A 23,176-nucleotide genomic window follows, 5' to 3' on the forward strand; every position below is an offset into this window, starting at 1 on the left:
AATCTATCCACAGCCCCACAGCTTCCTCTCACTTCCTAAATCTCCTCTAAAGACTTCATCCGACACATCGCACCATGCGTCTCCGCGAGCGCGGCTAATTAGCGCAGGCTTCTACCTCCCACTTCGCGAAATGGGTAGCAGCGTCTCTCCCACCGGCCCCTCAGGTTAGCCACTAATGGCGCGGGGGGCCACGCGCACTAAGCAGCCCAGGCTTTTAACCCAGACACCGCCATATTTAAACTGTGAGTCAGGGCCAAATGAGCGCCATAAAGTGAGTCAAACATCCAGCCAAAGGGCCACGTTTGAAGACGCAACATCAATTTAATGCCTGAGTTGCTGTGCGCCTCAGGATGTGGAGCCGCTGGCCACTGTGGAGAACTGCTTTAGCATGAAAAAGAGGGGCTGGAAGAAGAAGATCTGGCAACTTTCTTTGTATTTGTGTGTGTGTTTATTTGTTGTGGGTGTGAAAGGATTAAAATACAATTGTCTCATCTAATTTGTTTAACTACTTTTAATTCAGTTACTGTTTGATCTTTATACTTGTATACTATTATTTATTCATCCTTTTGTAACACTTTTAATATAATCAACAGTACTTATGGCAGTAATAAACGATGTGAAAAGGTTAAATAATATCCCAAATAATTATGAATTGACATTAGTTAAAACATTATTAAAAATTACTACTAATTTTAACACTTAAGATTGTTGTGATAATCATGAATTAGTTATAAAAAATGAATAATTGCTAATTAATCGTAACTAGTGTACATTAATAATTAGTTAAGACATTACTTTTAACATTTAATAATGTTTATTACTGTTACAAATACTGTTAATTAATATAAAATATTGAATATATATATTGTTGGCAAAGCAGAATTAGAACAGGAGCATTTGTTTATTTTATACTTATCTTTGTATATAAATTTCTAATCTGGTTATTTATTATAATTGTTTAATAATTATTTATGTATATATACTGGTTATATATGGCCTTTATAAACAATTACAACATACCTTGTATGTTCTAGGAACGCTTTATTTAAATTACAGGCAAAAATATGAATATTGAGGTTTATATTATAAGAAAACTAAAATAAAAAAGAAAGGTTTTGTTGCTACATTTATATGAATGAGTGTTTTTCCATAGCCTAAATTTCCAGGAACTTCCACTGTACTCCTCAGCAGGTTCATGGCTTCACAGGCAGCTCTGTTCGATTGGTAAGGAATAATTATTCCCATATGTAGGATGGTGTGTGCCTTTAACAAGGTGTTAATTGCACAGTTTGTGAAGGGAAATGTTCCGCATTTCCATCTCTGCTCCTTTGTAGTGGGAGTCATACTGTGCTAAAGTTCACACCGGATTAGACAGGAATTATAAATTACTCTTATTACTGCTCAACTCACTCTGTTAGCAAAGGCAAGACTTCCAACGTTTATATATATATATACATATATATATATATATATATATATATATATATATATATATGTATATATATATATAACACTGCAGAAAAATGGCAAAAACTAGACAAAATATATGTGAATTAAGATTTGTATACAACTCTGGAAAAAATTAAGAGAACATTTCTGAATCAGTCCCTGTGATTTTGTGACCTTAAATAATGATAATAATAACAATAATGCTAACCTCTGCATCTTGGCATCATGTTATCCTCCACTGGTCTTACACACTGCTTTTGGATAACTTAATGCCTTTACTCCTGCTGCAAAAATTCAAGCAGTTCAGCTTGGTTTGATGGTTTGATGGATCATCCATCTTCCCCCTTTTCAATTTGGTAAACATCAGCATTTTTAAGAAATTCATCATTTTTAAGTGGATTCTTCTTTTTTTCCCAGAGCTGCATATGCTTAAATTCAGCACAAAAGAAGAAAAAAAGGCCAGCAAGCTTTTCTTAGTAAGATTTCTTAAAATAATCAATCACAAAGTCTTAAAATTAGTAAAGTAAGACTTAAACCACTGAAAGGAAAATATAGTCCAATGCTACGCTGCATGTTGCAATAGTTTAACCATCTGACATTTTTCATTTTTGCAATGTGGTCAAGAATATAAAGAATATTAAGAATATTGAGAATTAATAATATTAAAATAATTTGTAAAGTATTTCTCCCTGTTTTAAGTAATGTAATCTACTGAATGGGTTTTATTTCATTGACAGATTTTTTTGCATGTTTGAAAAAATATTTTATGACACAAAACCTTGGAAAAAATGACCTGTTATTATCTGAACTAAGAAACATTATCTGACAAAACAATATGACACTTTTAGTAGGTGTAGTCCCAGAACTTTGTACAGCTCTGTACTCGTTATACATATGACTACATATGATGATTGAAAGATATGAGCAGAGCAACAGGAAGTGGATTGTTGCATCTGTATCATCTATCTATTGGCTGGAAGGAGGTGGGGTGGTCTAATCCTAAACAACTTGGCAGCACAGCAGTGGGGGGATGACTGAGGGTCTTTTCCATACTTCTATTGTTCTTGAATTGTTTTAATTATCCTCTCAGTGGGGGTGTGAGCCAAACGATGCAGCCCCTCACCGGGGCCGTCCGAATCATAGAGCATGACATTACCCACTGAAAAGCCAGAGAGCGAGTCGAGAAGCCAGGTCACGACCTCTGCCGTGCTGAACGTTTACAGACAGAACATGTGATGAAAATTAATTAGTCCTATATCCAAATCAGCCTCGTTTTTTTTTTTTTGTGAGTGTAAATTACTATCTTCCCTCCACTCAATGCAAATAAATATTAGGATTTTCAGTTCCAGATTTCCCTAGAACGTCACAGTTCATTTCACATTAAATAAATTGATATGAAAATGCAGCGTACTTTAGATCATTAAACCCTTTAGTTCTGGATCAGAACACACTCTCTCTCAGGTCTCAGGTGCCGGCAGTCGTATGTACCGGTACCTGCAGTGTAAGCTGGGCTCCAGCAGTGGCAGTGTTGGAAAGCGAGTGAATTCAGCTCTACAGGATCAGTCTGCTTCCACTGCTGCTTCTACTGGGAGTTTTTTTTTTTTTTTAGAAAAAAGGAGGAGGAGACCTAGACAACATAAGACAAGATAAGATACAGTACATGAACATCATATTGAATCGAATGTATGAGTACAGCAGTATACAAAGTTCTGGGACTAAAAAAAAAAAAATAAATAAATAAATAAAATAAAATAAAATGTAATGTCAAGTGATATAGTTTTAGCAGGTAAAAGCACTTAAAACGATTATGAAGAGGAAATAAAGGTTTTTTTTTTCTACACTGAAACCACATCTAGAATCTCGTATTTTGTTTAAACCTAAAATAGCAAAATACAAAGCAAATAAAAAAAAAACCTCTTTACAAAATATTTCACTTTTTAAGATTATTAGTAATATAAGTAAACTATTTTAAGAATTAATAGCTCATTTCCATCTTCTTTGTGCTTGTTTTAAGTGATTTCACCTACTAAAAGTGTCCTAATGTTTTGGCAGATCATTTTGCTTAGTTCAAGAAATAACAGGTAGAAAAAGTTTTTCTTTTTCTACATTTTTGTCATTAAATTATGCTTAAAACAAGCATACCGATGAAATCTAATCCTTCCAGTACAATAAATGACTTAAAACAAGGAAAAGGAAGTTATACATATTTAGCATATTCTTAATTCTTAATAAGAATTCTTAATATTCTTACATTACAACATTGCAAAAATGAGAAATGTAAGATGTTTAAACTAAATACAACTATATACAGTGGCGTGAAAAAAAGTTTTTTTTTTTTCATATTGATATTTTTCTGATTATCAATTATCAGACAAAGATAACCTGTGCATTTTTTAAATGATATTTTTTATTTATTAAAAAGAAAAGGAAAAACTAATCAAACCTATCTAGTCCTGTGTGAAAAACTTGGTTGTGTCACTGAAACCCAGCTTTACTGATAACTGGCAATAAGTCTTTCACATCTCAGTGGAGGAATTTTGTTTCATTCTTCTTTACAGAATTGTTTTAATTCAGACACATTTGAGGGATTTTGAGCTTAAACAGCTTTTTTAAGATCACCCACAGCATATCAATCTCAGCAGACTTTGACTAGATCACTCTAAAACCTCAATTTTGTTTTGTTTTGTAAGCCAGGACTTTTGGTAGACTTGTTTGTGTGCTTTGGGTCATTGTCCTGCTGCAGAACCCAAGTACACCTGAGCTTGAGGTCACAAACAGATTTTTAGGACTGAACCTAATATAACTTATTTAAAATAACTTTGGGCACCAAACTTGAAATTAAACCAAATCATGTTTAATTTCACTGGCCTAAGCTTCACTCTTGACCTTCTTAAAGCAATAATTAATGTTTAAACTCAGCAGCAGCCAGAAGTGCTCAGGTTTGCTCAGGCGCAGTCAGAACATCTGGTTTCCGTGCTGTTGCTGTATTCATCAGGTGTAGAGGAAGCCTGCAGGCTGCCGCAGTCTGCGCTCCTGTGACAGACGGCGTTCGCGGCGAGTGAAGCCTGGTGCGTGGGGGGGGGGGGTGGTCTCTCCATCTCTCCACGGAAAGAAAGAGGTCTTCCTCCCCTGCAGCTCCTCAGAGCAGGCTGCCCGGACCCCCCACCCCTCTACACACACCCCGCGTGTGCCAGCGGCCGAGGTGACGAGAGGGCAAGCGGTTAAAGAGACGGACCCTGCTGCCTTATCAAAGCTACGAGGGGCCAAATATAGACTCTGGGAGCTACAAGTGACCGCTCCACAGATATAATGGGGACCAATCAGAGGCCCGGGGCTCCAACATAGCGAATGAGATTATTAGTAAATGTGCATAACTAACAAATCTTACAAACTGTGGTTTTGTATGTATTTATTTTTGCATATATCCTTTAAATGACAGTGTGTGAACACTACACATAACGACTCAAATAAAAAATAAAAAATAAATTTTGTCCATTTTTTACATTACAAAATACATTACAGCAGTTATGGCTATTTAAAATTTAGCAATGATTTAGGATTGGGCTGCAACTAATGATTATTTTGGTAGTCGACTAATCTGACGATTATTTTTCCGATTAGTCGATTAGTCAGCGATTATTTCTGCCATGTTCTCCATCTCTAAAAAAAGATAGAAAACAGCTGAACATGAGATTTAAAAGGCATTTAAATGTCTAGATGTTATTTAAACATGGGTATTACAAGTATTTAGTGATTAAATATGTATTTTCTTGAGTTGGGCACTTTTGGACTACGTTGAGTGTAAACTGTGTGAGTGAGACATTTACCCATCTTCCATTGCACTTCTGTCCCCAGCACTTTGTGTAATGCAAGACTGTTACAAATTAACGATTAGTAAACAATCCAATTTGTAGTCGTCAAATTTAAATAATCGACATTGCCAATTATATCGACTAATTGTTGCAGCCCTAGTTTAAGAGGATAGTTAATCATACAGTCAAACAGTAAAACCAAGCAGAAACCTCAATCCTAATTCAACATTTTGAAAATACTGATTGAAAAGACATTTTAATATTTTAACAGTATAAGGGCCACAAACTGTAGAGCGTTTCCAACTAGCTTTAAAGACTATTTTTTTTTTTTGTGGTCTATAGTGCACCGGTTAATTGCGTATAAGGCAGCTGATTTAGGGCATGTCGGTGGGTCTTTGGTATCATCAGGGAGCAAAAATTGTGACTTGTGTATCTCAAAATGCGGAAAAAGACGTACTAATTCTCTTAATTAATCATGGGTGTGTTTTTGGGCGTAACATGAAACAAACCAATCAGTGTGTCAGTCGCCATTCTCTTTAAGAGCCAGGTGAGCTCTGACTTTGGCACGTGAAGATACGCCAGCAGCTCATTTAAGGGAACAGCAATGTTTTTTTATTATTCTTTATTCTGTTTATTGTTGCGTTAAAAGTCAGATTTGAGCTCTGCACTGTAGAAATAGACCATTATTCTAAACGGGTAGAACCAAATGACCTGATCAGCTGATGGTTTTAAGGAGATTTTAACACAGGTGGCCATGCAGCAACACGAGGAGATAATTTAGACAAATATATATATATATAGTAATGGATGTCTTAATCTTAAATCTTAAAAAACAACTACAACTTCTTGATCTGATGCTCTTTTCAGTTGCATTAAGAACAGAACAAATATGTAATCAGAAGAGAATCACAATAGAAACACTATTGTCTATTGAGTTTGGAAGCTCCTCTTGTCTTATTTCTCTGGTGATCAGTTACATATTAAAGAAAGCTAGGCTTGTCTGTTTTTAACTGCTATTTTATTAACTTATTAAACATCTATTTTTACAGCGTTTTTACATCTAAACTGCATGTTATTGGTAAGTATTTACAGATACAGATTATTGGAACGAGAAAGTTCCATTAACAGTCCAATCTGGTTATGGTTATGAACTCCGTTTCTCGGCTTAAGCTTGAGAAATGTCAGAAATGTCTCAGAAATGATGTATCATGTGATCTCAAAGCACCCCATATGACTCCTAAATGGTGCCCAGAGTGAGCCTGCATTTCGTCAGTGTCATATCAAATCCTGCACCATTTGAAAGTGCCAGTAGCCCTTTACATTCTAGGCACTTTTAATGATTAATAGAGTGATATAAATGCTCCAAAATGATTTGGAATAAAAACCTGAAACTTTTTTGACACCTACAGTATAAAAAAGGCTTATATATTTTTTTGTTAGTAAGACAAAGACAAAGCAGTTTTATTGTAGATAAGTGATTTCACCATATATATCGAACCGACACAACAGATTTACTATTTTCTTCTCCTCAAGACTAAGCTTTTAATATGTTTTTTTTAATATAAAAGTATTGTCTGTGTATAGTCTTTGATTGACTGAATGATTAAAACTGCGATAAAAAAACAATAATTTATGGTAATTCCCTTCACTTTTGAGAAGAATACAAAATTAAGTGTGTAGTATGTATCGGAGTAGATTTGATGCTTTTTAAATCATAATCTATAAAATAATTTTAATGTGCTGGTGTAGTGTAATAACACTAGTGTAGCTCCATATTCCACATTTAACTACTTGGAAAAAGGGAAACATGCCATCAGCTATGTATGTATGTATGTGTGTGTGTGTTTGTGTTTGTGTATACATATATATTTAAGTATAAATAAAATCTAATATACCTTCTAAATGCAGCAGTAGTGACACTGTGTTGTTTTTTTTTAAATATTTTTTATGTTTTAAATGTTTAAGTTGCTAATGTGTCACATGATTACCAATCTGGAATTAAATCAAGAGGAAGATGGATGATCACAAGCTATTAAACCAAACTGAACTGCTTGAAGTTTTGCACCAGGAGTAAAGCAGCATAAAGTTATCCAAAAGCAGTGTGTAAGACTGGTGGAGGAGAACATGATGCCAAGATGCATGAAGAAAAGTGTGATTAAAAAACGGAGTTATTCCACCAAATATTGATTTCTGACCTTTTTTTTTTGTTATTTAAGTCATTTCTCATTTTCTGCAAATAAATGCTCTAAATGACAATATTTTTATTTGGAATTTGGGAGAAATGTTGTCTGTAGTTTATAGAATAAATACCATTATATACCTATAAATAGCAAAATCAGACAACTAAAGTGGTCTCTTAATTTTTTCAGAGCTGTATATATATATATATATATATATATATATAAATATCCTATGCACCCACCCCTCCACTATTAGGCCTCCCAAGTCAAACACACCCTTCCCCCCCCATTATCCCCCACTCCTCACTCACTCCATAGGAGGAGGGGTAGTGTGGAGAGATCACAAACCATCTGAATCTCTTTTAACTGAGTGCCCAAAGAGGGCTGACGGCAATTATTCCTCCATGATGCATTCCTTCCCAAAAGAGGATTCCATCACTATGCAACATGAGGAATGCAAGCTGGCCCACGAGTCCTCGGTCCGAAGCAGCCGCGTCTTTTATTTTATCCACAGTGCCATTTCTGCAGATAGTGGTAGTGAGGGCATATCTCGCCTTTCTTTCCATCTGCATCAATTTGTGAGAGATTATCAACCCAGGCTAACATCAGAAGCCGCGCTCTTTGATCTGTTCCGGTACGTTTCGGGTTATTATGGCCGTTGCACGGAATTAGCCAGTTAGCAAGCTTGCGGAATCCATAAACACAGGGCTAATGATAAAAATGCAGCTGTTCCCATTGGCAAACACAAACCTACAATTAGGAAAGATTAATAACCACTTGTTCTAATCATGCCTCCACCCAGGCCAGCCCAGGCCCTGCCCCTCCTCCCTCACCCCCTGAGGTAAAGTTCTGTGGGAAAAGTGTTTGTTTGTTTTCTTCTCTTCTCGGGTCACGCTGATTATGAGAAACTAGAGCCACATGGAATTTACATTGCTTTTTTAATCACCCATTCATTAGCAGTGGATTTTTTTTTTTAAACGTATTTATTTTGTTAAATTGGTAATTTTACTTAGAAATCCCTTGTGCACACTTTAGTAGTTTAAACACATTCTTGTATACTGCACCAGCTGATTCTTTCATAGGTCTTTTTAGTCATGTTTTTTGGTGTTTAGTTCCTTTTTAGTGTGTATCTGTCTGTCTGTTTATGTATGCATATATGTATGTACACTATCAGTCAAAAGTTTTAAAATACCCCATTTTTTCCCCCCATTACTTTTGCCACTTAAGCTTTTTAGTTCCAGTCAAAACTGGAAATTGTACAAAACCAGTATACAATATTTTCCATTAAACTTTTAGGGCCTTTAAAAAAAACAAATGAACTAAAAAAACTGCAAAAAATGATTTTACTATAGTAAAAAGTATATATATACATATACATATATATACATATATATGTATATATATGTATATGTATATATATATATATACTTTTTATATACTATATATATATATATATATATATATATATATATATAGAGAGAGAGAGAGAGAGAGAGAGAGAGAGAAAGAGAGAACTCTGCAACTATTAAAAATACTCTACCTATATTCAACATAAATGAAAAAGTGCTACCCACAAGCCAATTTGTTAGCCCCAAATTAATAGACTATTACAATATTACATATGTTTCAGGCTATAAGGCGATTAGGGACAAATAAAATCCTGAAAATGGTCAGTGCACCTTATAATCCGTTGTGCCTTTTTGTATAAATTCTACCAGGTGGGTATTACGGAGCAGTAAAGCCAAAAGGAGAGAAGATTCTTCATCAGTAAGGCTGGGTGCAGCAGCAGTAGCATTAGCTGTTAAGCGCAGCACTGGCTCTTTCGCTGTTCAGAGGTGATTATATTGGACTGTAGTTTGTATGTTTACTGTGGGACGAACCGCTAGATGATAGCGCCCTGGGTTAGCGGAACACTCAGGGCTCCTCTGTCTAGCACTATCAGGCGGCATTTACGTCCCGCTAGCGCTGCAGTTAGATGCTAATGCTAATGCTGCTGCACCCAGCCTTAGTACTGGAGAAACTTCACTGAAAACTCATCCTTAGACAAAATACAGGAAATCTAAGCTTACTGTAAATAAACAGAGACACTTTTTTTGTTTACTTAGGAGCTTCCCCAGCTTCCTCATTAGAAGGGAAACATGGCGACACCCTTGTTCACTTTGAAGTAGGCATCGTTACTAGTGTTGTTTAATGTGCTTTATAATCTGGTGCACCTTATGTATGAAAATAGACCAGAAAATAGACGTTCATTGATAGTGTGCCTTATATTCTGGTGCACCTTATAGTCAGAAAAATACGGTTCTAATTTAGATTCTACTACATTATGTAACCATATTAGAATTAAAATAGATACTTTACTGGTTTCAGTCCAAACAGAATGTTATGTTTATTTCTGTTGAATCTGGACGCTTGTATGGAATGAACAGCTTATCAATCAAAGTTGGTAATTGGTTAACAGACAAAAGCAAACTTCTGAAGCACATTTAAAACTGCATTAAAAGGAGTTCTGAATTAGAATACATTTAATGTACATACGAATATCTGCAGGTTTTAACTCTAGCAGAACAGGAGCACATGTGAACAGTCTGTAGATTTAAAGCAATTGTTTAAACAAGTGGAATCAGGTGTGTTCTGCTCGCTTGGAATGAAAATCTGCAGCCACTTCGGGCCTTTGCAGATAAGACTGGACATCTAATTGACGTCTCATCTCGTCTCTACATCAAGACTCAGAAGAGAACCTGAGGGTGTAGATGGGTTGGTTCTAATCTTTACAGCCCCTCCACATTTATTCACTTCACTCAGACGGAGCTTCCAGTCATGGTTAGCAGATCTGCTCATGTCCTGTGTGGATGTGTAAGGCTCTGGTCAGCCATGTCCATCCGTGGCGTTAAATGGAGCACATCCCACCGCGGCATATTTTCCCACAAACGTGACACTCCGGAGTGTGTATCATTCACTGTCACCTCTATAGGTTTCTACTGAGCCATGGAGGACAGCCCTTCCTTTTCTTCGCAGTAGAATAATAAGCAGCGGAGATAAATGCCACCGACACTTAATATGGATGAGAGGAATGCCTGCTTTTGTCTCGCACCTCGCATTTCATAAGAAGGGGCTTCAGCTCGGAGCATGTGTTTTACATTTTTTAAAGCTGCTGGTCTGAGAGCGTACAGGCTTAAAACAAACGCATTCATGTTTCTGTGACAACAGGACTGGGGTTAAGTGAAGGCCTCTGGGAAAAATATCTACAGCTGAAGGACAAAAAAAAAGACTCTAATAGATAAAGACATTTTAGATCGTCAGGACATCATTTTGCTGTGGTGATCAAAGGGACCAGTAATAGAATTATTGATCTGAGCTGATTTTTAGTTTGGTAACAAAACTACAGATTAGCCAGCTAACAAAATTATGTTCATACAATGTTCTGCTAACGTTATATTTAGATTTTTGGGAACAATCACTCCTAACATTTAGGAATTTTGCATGAGGGTGTGTAACGTTTTCTCCTAACATTGGGAAAACTTGAAATAAGGGGCGCATAACGCTTTTAGAATATTCTATCAATGTTACTGTGGGAAAGTTTACTTCTAAAATTGGAAGAACTTTGAAAGAGGGCATGTAATGTTTTTAGAATGTTCTATCAAAGTTCTCCTAGCATTGGGGAAACTTTGAACGAAAACTTGTCATTTTTTCTCCAAACATTTGTAAAACTTTGAATGAGGGCACGTATCATTTTCTCCAAACATTTGGGAAAAAATTGATTGAGGATGCATAACCTTTTTATAAAGATCTATCAAGGTTACTGTGGGAACATTTGCTCCTAACATTGGGGAAACTTTGATCGAGGATGTGTAAAGTTTTTGGAATGTTCTATCTAAGTTACTGTGTTAACCCTTTCTCCTTAAATTGGAGGAACTTGGAATGAGAGTGTGTAACATTTTTGGAATGTTATATCAATGTTATTGTGGGAGCATTTTCTCCTAAAATTGGGGAAACTTTTAAAAAGGGGCATGCAACATTTTCTTCTAACATTGGTTTGCAATGGATTTTGGAATGTTCTGCCAATGTTATTGTGGAAATGTCTTCTCTGAACATTGGGGAACTTAAAACGAGGGTGTTTTTAGAACATTCTGTCAATGTTACGGTGGGAACCTCTTTCATTTAGAAAGTACAACAAGATCCAATGAAATGGAGCTCTAACCAGAAAAGCAAAATAATCAACATACAGATGAGCACAAAACTGAAGGCAACTTTCTTTACATAATCTACATAATTTGGATATTGGAAAAACTAAATTTAAATTGGTTTGATGTACACAGCGGTAAGAGTGGGATTTTGACACCCACTTGGCAACACCTGAGCAATCACCTGGGATACCGTCGCAACTGCCAAACCAATGAACTCAGATACCAAAGAAATCCCCAAGCAACACCATAACAACAACTTTGGGAACCACCTAAAGCAATGACCTTAGAAGCAAACACCAAAGAAACTACTAGCAACACCATTGCAACCACCTGGCATACCACAGATACCAACAGGAACCACTGTAGCTACCTCATTATTGTTGTACAATAAATTACTGTTAATCTATGTATATGTTTATGTAACATTCATATTTAAACACTTTTTTTCTCTGTAAATTCAGACTCGTCAACAGGTCTCTTAATGATTCTGAACCCTATTCTTTTCTTTTTTTTTTTTTTACTATTTAAAGATAAAGGTAAAGGTGAACAGAACTAGTGTTTGGAATCATTGTACACATCTATATATAGACTAATGTTATTTATTCTACTGAAACTAAAACTGAACTTTGACTTTCCAGGTTTTTTAAACATTTCCAGTGTATGTGTGGTTTTGTCAAATCTAAATTGCCACGGTCCTACCAAGTCACTAAGTACAGCTATGACTGGAATTTGTGTGGTGTGTTTTCCTGGTTGATGAATGACAGGGTTTTGGGGCATTGCTAAACAAATGCATCAGATTTTGACTTAGAATTTCCTCCAGAACTGAGTAAAATTATTATATTAAATTATAGATCTAAAGATCTATTATTTCTTTTATTGCAGTTGAATTATTTACTGTGGAGTAGAAATATGGAGTAATATGTGCATCCAAATGGATCTGAATTCCTACAGTAAGTGAGTTGGGTGGGTAAGTGGATCCATAGAGTGAACAGGAAGCATGTTCTCTGACTGTACTCAGAAGAATTGCTTTAAAAACAAGAATGCATGTTAATTTGGAGATGGTGGGTGACAACTTTAGTAAAGTCCACTATAACAATCTTCAAGGGCCTCCTGACCCTGGGAGGGGGTGACCTTTGCCCTTATTTGGGCCCCTTTTATGAGGATTTTTTCTTGGCCCTGACCAGATGGCTAAGCTATCAAAGGCTTTTTTTATGAGGAAAATCTGCAGGCAGGAGTGCAGCAGTATATTTCTCTCATTGTGTGAGGAGCCGGCCTCTGAGAAAAAGAAAACATATCGGAACCAAACATTCGTCCACAGCGTCCAAACTTAACTAATCACCCCCACCCCCCCCAACCCTCGCCGCTGCACGAGATGTTTACAGGAATTTTATTGATGGCACATTAGAAGCTACTGGCCACTGTTTGGAGATAATAACGAGAAATGCAGATCAATATGCACTGATAGAAAAAGGTCAGCTTTTTTTTTTCCCCCTTTTGGTCTGAGCATTGTTTCACACATGACGGTCATATGACTTGCACTTTTTGTCCCGGTAGCAAAGGTCTGCAAATGCTGACTGAGAATAGAGACAATCTGCTTTCAGGACATAACACTTTGTAATGAAAAGCTGACAAAGCATGTGTGTGATCATGCTAGTATCTCTAAATACACTGTTTTACCTGTGTTAGGAGCTGCAACAACTCACTCTCAGCTTACTACTAACTGTGCAGTTCTGCCTGTGCAGCAACGGTGATGATTCTGAATAATATTCAAAAATATAAAACTTTCTAAAAACTCTCTAACTCTCTAAAAAATATAACGTCAGTTTCTGAATCAGTTTCTCATTGTTGTTTTAATCTATAAACTATGGACAACATTTATTATGTAAAGCATTTATTTGCAGAAAATGAGAAATGGCTGAAATAACCACAACAACAAAAAAAAAGACGCAGAGCTTTCAGACCTCAAATAATGCAACAAAAAAAAATCAAGTTCATATTCATAAGGTTTTAGGAGTTCAGAAATTAATATTTGTTGCAATATCACAGTTTTTAATGCTCCTGGCATGTTCTCCTCCACCAGTCTTACACACTGATTTTGAATAAGTTTACACCCTTACTTCTGGTGCAAAAATGAGACAATTTTCTCCCAACATAGGGTAAACATGGAACGAGGGCGTGTAATGTTTTTAGAATATTCTATTTAAATAACTGTGGGACCATTTTCTCCTACAATTGGGTGAACTTTGAAAGAGGGAGTGTAACATTTCCTCCTAACATTTGTGGAAACTTGAAATGAAAAACCCTGGTTTTTAATCGCAGTATTCATGCATCTTGGCATCATGTTCTCCTCCACCAGTCTTACACACTGCTTTTGGATAACTTTATGCTGCTTTACTCCTGGTGCAGAAATTCAAGCAGTTCAGTTTGGTGGTTTGATGGTTTGTGATCATCCATCTTCCTCTTGATTATATTCCAGAGGTTTTCAATTTGGTAAAATCAAAGAAAGTCATCATGTTTAAAGTGGTCTCTTATGTTTTTCACAGAGATGTACTGTATATAATACATTTTGAACTGAATTATTGAAATAAAGTAACTTTTCTATCGGATTTTATTTTTTGAGATACACTAGCAGCTGAGGATTCTACAAGCAAGAACACTCTTATTCTTAAGAGAAATCGTTTTAAATGATATTTAAATCATACGTTTAGGTGCTCTTAATGTACACAAGCAACTATTAAGCAACACCATAGCAACACCCTAGTAACCGGTTGGCAACACCATCTAAACCACCTGGAATACCATACCAACCCTGCTGCAACATCTTAGCAAACAGCTACAAACTCTATGGAAACCACCTGGAATACCATATGAACCCCTGTAGTAACAGCTTAGCAGCACCGTAGAAAACAGGTACAAAACACCACAGAAACCACCTGGACTCTACCATACCAATCATGTAGCAACAACCAGAAAGTGAAATAGAATATACAGCTCTGGAAAAAAATGAGACCACTTAAAAATGATGAGTTTCTTTGATTTTACCAAATTGAAAAGCTCTGCAATATAATCAAGAGGAAAATTGATTATAAGCAGTGTGTAAGACTGGTGGAGGAGAACATGATGTCAAGATGCATGAAAACTGTGATTAAAAACCAGGGTTATTCCACCAAATATTGATTTCTGAACTCTTAAAACTTTATAATTATTTGAACCTGTTTTCTTTGCATTATTTGAGGTCTGAAAACTCTGTATCTTTTTTGTAATTTCAGCCATTTCTCATTTTCTGCAAATAAATGCTCTAAATGACAATATTTTTATTTGGAATTTGGGAGAAATGTTGTCTGTAGTTTATAGAATAAAACAACAATGTTCATTTTACTCAAACATAAACCTATAAAAAGCAAAATCAGAGAAACTGATACAGAAACTGAAGTGCTCTCTTTATTTTTTCCAGAGCTGTATATACAAATATTCACAAAACCTCGCTCAACACAGGTTCTCTGGTAGTGTAAAATGATTTAAAAATGTGTGTGTGTGTGTGTGTGTGAGTAATGTGTCGGCCTGCAGAAGCCTATAATAAGAGGCGGGTTTTGAGCGGCAGGAAGAGTTGTGTGTCCCTGGGTCGCTATAACTTCCTCGCTCCACATCACTCATGAGGCTCCTTTATAAGGGATGAACCATGTGGTCAGATTGGGTTTCTGGGGGACCACTCTTTTCGCCTGGGTCCCCTGCACGGTCAACAAACACACCGTCTCCAGCAGAAATAACACACACACACAGGGGCTGGATGTTCCTGAAAGGGTTATGCCAAAATAATGGAGTACAACTTTTTTGGTGAAAGTGTTATTGTAAGACATGGGGGGAGAACAAGGCGCAACCTGATACTTTTAGTTTTTGACCAAAAAATATTTATATTAGAGAATAAAACTATTTTTAGAGCTCAAATGAAATAAATAAGTAAATTAATTATTGAATTAATTACTTAACAATTGCTAAACTTTTCTTTTTAATATTACCACTTTAAATAATACTTTTTCCTGATTACTTTTATTTACACACCATTTTACTTGACTTACTATCTTTGACAGTTTTGTGTAAACTAAGATTTTTCAAATTGATGTTCCATTTCATGATGTCTCTTAATTTAAAACTCCTTAATCACGGCAACTTTTAGACTCTTTGGCCCGTTTTTCTGAGCTACAACTGCGCACCCTCTCCGCTAAAAGTTTATTTCAGGTGATGTTAGACTATTTCTATTGGTCCAATCATCAATAAATTTTGACCCAGTGTATTAGTATTTAGTCCCATGGAAGCTAAAGAATGCTGCACTGACCTGAGGGACATATCGTCGCTGTCCAATGAAAAACAAGTATCTCCAAAACAGCAACTTTACAGGAGAGAGAAAAAACCTTCGATACTTTCAATGGAAGTCAATGTAAAAAGTTCATTTCAGGTAATTTTGAAGTATTTCTATTTTTTTGCTCATCAGGAAATTTTAGCACAGTGTAAAGGACTGTTTGCTTGTTTTAATTATGTAGAAAATTAAACGATGAAAATGAAAGTTAAAACGCTAGGTGTCAGAAACGGGTCAAAGAGTCTAAAAGCGGAGAGAGTGAAGTGGTAGCGCAGAAAAATGGGCCAAAGAGTCTAAAAGCAGAGAGAGTGTTCAGTTGTAGCGCAGAAAAACGGGCCAAAGAGTCTAAAAGGGGAGAGGGTGCGCAGTTGTAGCTCAGAAAAACGGGCCAAAGAGTCTAAAAGCGGAGAGGGTGCGCAGTTGTAGCTCAGAAAAACGGGCCAAAGAGTCTAAAAGCGGAGAGGGTGGGCAGTTGTAGCTCAGAAAAACGGGCCAAAGAGTCTAAAAGCGGAGAGGGTGCGCAGTTGTAGCTCAGAAAAACGGGCCAAAGAGTCTAAAAGCGGAGAGGGTGCGCAGTTGTAGCTCAGAAAAACGGGCCAAAGAGTCTAAAAGCGGAGAGGGTGTGCAGTTGTAGCTCAGAAAAACGGGCCAAAGAGTCTAAAAGCGGAGAGGGTGCGCATTTCTAGCGCAGAAAAACGGGGCCAAAGAGTCTAAAAGTTGCCGTAATTAAGGAGTTTTATATTAAGAGACATCATGAAATGGAACATCAATTTGAAAAATCTTAGTTTACACAACACTGTCAAAGATAAAGATAGTAAGTCAAGTAAAATGTTGTGTAAATAAAAGTAATCAGGAAAATATATTATTTAAAGTGGTATATTTCATCATTTGTTTTATTACAGAGTCTGTGGCCCGTGACTTCAAATATATTTCCCCTTCTGGCCCCCAACAAAAAAAGTTTGGACACCCCTGTTCTGGAGGATGTTTAGTCACACAGTGAAACCATATTAATTTGTGATCTATTTTTCTTTGCTCTATTTGGTCTCAACCACAGTAACCTAAGCTGTCCCGAGCCTGCTCTTTTAATGTGTCCACTCCTGCTCTTGATTGCTCTCTGAGGTCGAGCAGGATCTAAAGTCACTGGAAGCAGTTAAAATAATAGGAGTTGACCACATGTTGGAGGTTATGAGGAGTGTTGCATGAGGAGGCCTCCCCCGACAGACTGGAAACCTGTGGCCTGGCTTAGAATCGCTTAAAATCATCAAAAACGAGCGAGAAGATTAAAATAATTACAAATAAAATTATATTATTGTGATTAAAATGAAGATTTTGTAGCTTTTGGGCACTTTCACACCATTAACAATGCTACACCCATTGCACCGGTGGGATAGTGTGTGTGTGTGTGTGTGTGTGTGTATATGTGTGTGTGTGCATGATTAAGGGCCTCTAGTTCACTTCCTGTTTACCTTTCCCCATAGAGCTGACCCTCACTTTTGCATGACACACACTTTTACACACACACACACACACACACAAAGACACACACTCACACCCAGGGTCTTTCTCCAGCCCCCGACCGCACCAAACTCCAGCAAAAAATGCAAAAAAGGATTGGAAAGTAGGGGGTGGGTGGCAGTGGGCGGAGCAAGTTTATGACCCAAATTTGTGAGGGTCAGTGCAATAGCACACCGGCCCTCTGTCGCTCCTGCGAGAAAGCCAGTTGTCAATAACGATGTTATCCCGCAAAATTACACAGGGTCCACTGCTCTCTTTCAGGTCCTTTTGACGTGACAACACCCAACCTCAGCCTTTGTCCACAAACACAAAGCAGCTTAAAGTCATAAACATCACCCTGTCATAACCATAACCTATCGATAGTGTGTTTATTAATGGGTTTAACCAATGCATTCAGTTTACTTTAAATGTGGCAAATGTTTTTTCATGTTTTCCATGTAATTATCATTTTATATAAGTGTATTAATACAATTATTTTTCAGGATTAAGTAAGTAAAGTGTATCCAAAAAAAAAATAAAAAATCAGAAATCAATATTTGGTGGAATAACCCTGGTGTTTTTAAATCAGTTTTCATGCATTTTGGCATCATGTCCTCCAGTCTTACACACTGCTTTTGGATAACTTTATGCTGCTTTACTCCAGGAGCACAAATTAAAGCAGTTCAGCTTGTTTGGATGATCAGCTTGTGATCATCCATCTTCCTCTTGAATTATATCCCAGAGGATTTTAATTTGGTAAAATCAAAGAAACTCATCTTTAATTTTACGTAGTCTCCTTCCTTATAGCATAAAACGTTTTAAATCCTCATAAAATGATCCCCCACACCCACAAACAGCTGGAATCTGAGGGCGAGTGAGATTAATGATTAATTAAGTCAGCACAGGCAGTTCGCCACACGGGCCAAGGCCTTTCATTGACTTCCAAATGGCAGGGGCATGAAGCTAGGCTAGTGTTTAGCCCTGGCTCTGTAACTGTGACCCTGGACTCCACTGGGAACTCGTGCAGACGTCCACTAGCCTCCAGCTGTGTGCTGCTCCTCAACAAGTGGAAGCTACACCTGTTGAGCTCGCACAGCATCGCAGGGAAGCCGCTCAGCTCTTTAAGCTCTTCAGGTTCAGTAAATAACCTGAAATACAATTTTGGTACAAAATCCAGGAAACTTAAAGTGTATAAAAGTTAGCAGTCAACTGGCAATGCAGTCTGTAGCACTGGAATCAAACTTTAAGTCTTAATCTGTAGTAAAGCAGTGCTGGAACAGATGGTGTTACTTCACTCACTACTGCAGCATTTACACACTTACACAAAGCAAATCCACACTGTGTCATCACAATAATTGGCATCTCAGTGGTGCTGCTCATAAGAGACGTGGACCTGTTTTTCTCTGTAAAGCGGCTTTGTGACAACTTTTGTTGTAAAAAGAGCCATTTAACTAACATTTAATCAAATTGACTTAAATTGCGCAGCTGGATTTAGGGTGTGTTGGTGTGTCTTTGGTATTGTGGTATCATGAAGGTTTTTTTGGCTGACTTTTGACTGTTGTCAAGGTTTTAATCAGTCAGTGGTGCACCTGTATTTCCCGCCACCAAGAAAGAAACACACCTCACTTGCAGACCACCATACCCATCAGTGTAGGTATATTCCTTAATTGTTTTTTTAGTTGTTCCTGGTTAACTTTTATAAGGGCAACTAAAAACACAAAGTAAATATTTATAGTTTTTATACATAGAAAACATGTATTATCTGAACTAAATTGTTGTTCTTTCCAGTTGTTCTGTTTTTTTTTTTTTTTTCAAGTTTGAGTTGACCTCAAAATTCAAAAATCTAGTGCAGTAATTTGCCTTCAGGAGTTTTCCCAACTTTTCCAATTTTTACAGTGCAGTCTGCTTCTGTCACCTTCTAGCTACATCAGCTTTGATCAGCTGCTTTCAACCAAAAATCGCCTCTTTTACTACGAGAAGAAGACCCTTTGACTTTGAATGCTGTGTTATTGAACGATGGGGTGCCTGCCAGCTCCTTTCTTTCGCCTTCTTCTCTTTTTTTCGCTTTCTAATTTTTGGTTACTGTTGAATCCAGCGGGCTTTGCGGGTCGCACAAAGAACCCTTGAGCGCCGGCCAGCCCACCCCACAGATGGCTGGAGGATCAGAGGCTGTCAGTACACTCAAACGAGTCAGGCAGCGGGCCTGCTTCTCTGCAGGGGCGCGGGCCGGCTGAATGGGAGCATTTCCACCAGCCTCTATAGCCTCCTGCTGGGCATTTGTGAAATGATTTGTGGCAAATTTGTTGGATCAATATAGATGGCAGAGGGTGGACCCCTCCTGTGCGGAGAAGCCGGGCTTGGCTCTGCATGACTGGACACGTCTCGAGGCGAGAGCACGGGAAGAAGTGGTTAACCTGCATGAAGGTGATGCTGGAGTTTAGATCGGGCTCAAAAAATCCAGCCCGACTCAACCCGCCTCCTATAAACATTCATTCAGTCATTATCAGCCAGAGCCTGATTTAAACCCCACATTTTTTTAGTAAGTAGAGCATTAAGAGTAAGTTTTCTAAGCTTCTGTGTTCTCTTATTATAATGTCCAAGACCAAATCAAATCGTCATTTGTGATGGTATGGAAAATGGTATGGGAAATTAAAAATGAATAAAATAAAACAAAATGCAGTGTTTTTACATCCGTAGTTGTTTTTTCTTGTCCACATATTGAGTTCATAAGTTGTAGTGCTGTCCACTTAGTTTGGGGAGTGTGACAAAACAAACCCTTTTGAGCACACTGTCTCTACTAATTGGTTAAAATGGTTAAAATAAAACCTTTTTTGGGCTGTTAAAATGAGAGAAATCTGTTCAGAATGATGTTAATTAACATTGCAACACTGAAGAAGCATAGATTACCTATTATTTAAGAATAGTGTTAATTAAGAACAGATCTCCGAAAGATTAAAACACGATTCACACACATTCAACAAAACAGCAATATGGCTGTTTTAATAATGCACTGCACAGTCATTAAACCGGAATACACAACAATAACATCATTTAAAATGACTTTCCTCTAATCTAATCTAATTTAACTATGTTTAAGAATATTATTAATATTATTTTTAGCATATAGCCTATGTCCAGAAACCCAGAAAACAGCAATAAGTCTATGCACTGCACAATTATTAACCCAAAATAGACCATGAACAATTACTTTCGTCTACTCTAATATAATTAACAAGGTTTTACACACACACACACACACTGTACAGTTCCAACTTTTTTTTAAAACACAGTTTGATTTGTTACTTTGCTATATTATGATTATTCTGCCATAGCTTTATATAAAATGTATTAAAAATAAGACGCCTACGTCACATATCATTTTCTTGAGCCCGACCTGGAATCTGAACTCTAGGCGATGCCGTGACCAGACTAGATCTTCTTTATTACCTGTATCGCAGGCTGAAGATGGATTGAGAGGCACATTTGGCTATGCTTAGGTGCTCGTGGTCATTGTGGGTGAGGGCTATGATTTGATTGATCATGTTTAAGGTGACTCTTGTTTGCTTAAGGAGTTCATGAACCTGAAGGCAGCAGATACAAGTCTTTGCAAGCTCTTTTACTTTTCTAATGTTCTGTTTTCTGCTCATATTGTACAAAAATAGTATATGATGGTATGGGAAATAAATTAATTAAATAAATAAAATGCAGTGTTTTTAGGTGTTTTTTTTTTTACATCTGTAGTTGGTTTCCCTTGTCCATATAATACGTTAATTTACCCCTTGTGTTTTTTTCCCTTAGTTTGAGGAAACGCAATGTCTGTCTCTACTTACTGACTTATTGTCTCTACTAATTGGTTAAAACTGTTGGTGGAGTATAAAGATTTGCCACTGCACTTTAAAACAATTAGATTTTTTTTATATGAGACAGACACAGACCATTTTGAGTTTACCATATATTACCAATATTTTATCATGAAGCAACAGCAGAGAGAGAGAGCGTTAATTAAAAGCTGTAGCAATAATTTTGTTAATAAATCAGAGTAAACTGCAACTGAACAGCCGTTTAGCTCAAACATGAGCAGTATAGCTCCCCAACTTCGCTACAATACAGAGTTACTATATTCACTAATACCACTTACAACTTTACTGCTGTACACAACACAAGCCTTATATTCACCATGTCCAGAAGCTCCGCCCACTTCTCTACAATACAGAGTTACTATATTCACTAATACCACTTACAGATTTACTACTGTACACAACACAAGCCTTATGTTCACCATGTCCAGAAGCGGTGTATATTTCTCTGGGTTAGAGGCTTCAGAGATGGACCATCACAGAGTGGAAACATCCATTGTGATAAGACAAAAGCATAAGACAATGCAAATCCTAATGCTGCACAGCAGCCTACAGGTGCTCAACCAGAGTTACATTCTCAAATACCACTTAAAACTTTTTGCTCTACAAAACAAAAGCCTTATGTTAACCATGTCCAGAAGCGGTGTCGACTTTCTTGGCCTCAGAAAGCATCTGTGATAATGGATAATGAACCATCACACAGTGGAATCTTGGGGTATTGTGATCAGAATCATTAGTATTCCAGATCTGTCCTGAATAGGGCTGCAACTAATGATTATTTTGGAAGTCGATTAATCTGATGATCATTTTTTCGATTAGTCGATTAGTCGACTATTAATTTCTTTCATGTCCTTCATCTCTAAAAACGTTAGAAACAGCTGAACATGAGATTTAAAAGCCATTTAAATGGCTAGATGTTGTTTAAAAGTGGAAAGTACTTATATTTAGTGATTAAATATGTAATCTTTTGTGTTTGGACACTTTTGGAGACACAGACTTAGTTGACTGGAAATTGTGTGAGTGAGCCTTTTACCCATCTCCCACTGCACTTCTGTCCCCATCACTGCAGTACTGTTACAAATAAATGATTAGTCGACAATGAAATTTGTAGTCGACATTGTTGATTAAATCGAATAATCATTACAGCCCTAGTTTCAAAATGCAGGAATGGATGTATATAAACAAGTTTAAAATTAAGTTTAAAAAACGTTATTTCACACAAAACATCAACTATTTTGGATTAGTACTGTTTAAAATGAAATAAAATACAAAGTAAATGTAGGAAAGACTCTGATTTCTCTCTTTTTTCCCTTTATTTTCCATACATTCTTAACTTTCTGATATAAGGTGGTACTGAAAGTTCTTTCAATGAAAACTCAATGTTTTTTTTGGCTCCTTTATATCCTTTATAGGGGGTGTACATAAAAAAATGCATGATCGTACACCTCCTGTATAAAGTATGCAGTCATTGTCCTGTTCTCAGTCTGGGGTTTTTTTTTGTCCTTTTTTTTTTACTACAGGCTACAGGAGTTTCTTTTCAGTATATCTTTCTATGCACTAAAGTGAAGAAAGCAGGTGGTTACTACACCTATTCTTCCCTTGCCTGCTGTTTCACTTGGAGGAAAGCACAATAGTTACTAATAGATCCTATTTGGTAGTCTTACTTTGTATCTCCCTTTCAAAACTCTAGCTCTCTCTCTCTCCTTCTCTCTCTCTCTCTCTCTCTCTCCCTCTCTCTTACACAAGCTGCTGGCCAGCTGAGCAGTGGAAGCACAAAGGCTCCAGCCACTGCCGCTGAATTGACCATGGCTGCGGGCCATTGTTCCTGTGTTTGTGGCCGGGGTGA

General features: G+C 37.0%; 2 long non-coding RNA genes across 2 annotated transcripts in view; one reads left to right on the top strand and one right to left on the bottom strand.

Moving 5' to 3' along the window:
• LOC125780593 (uncharacterized) overlaps positions 1 to 23,176 on the top strand; it is a 241,396-nt gene that overhangs the window by 119,319 nt on the left and 98,901 nt on the right. The window lies entirely within an intron of this gene.
• Positions 1 to 23,176, bottom strand: part of LOC125780592 (uncharacterized) — a 70,902-nt gene that overhangs the window by 24,020 nt on the left and 23,706 nt on the right. The window contains exon 3 of the long non-coding RNA XR_007423858.1: positions 2,944 to 3,076. This is a non-coding gene — a long non-coding RNA (uncharacterized LOC125780592). The remainder of the gene's footprint in view (positions 1 to 2,943; positions 3,077 to 23,176) is intronic.

The sequence above is a fragment of the Astyanax mexicanus genome, chromosome 13, assembly GCF_023375975.1.
Source record: "Astyanax mexicanus isolate ESR-SI-001 chromosome 13, AstMex3_surface, whole genome shotgun sequence".
Classification (NCBI taxonomy): domain Eukaryota; kingdom Metazoa; phylum Chordata; class Actinopteri; order Characiformes; family Acestrorhamphidae; genus Astyanax; species Astyanax mexicanus.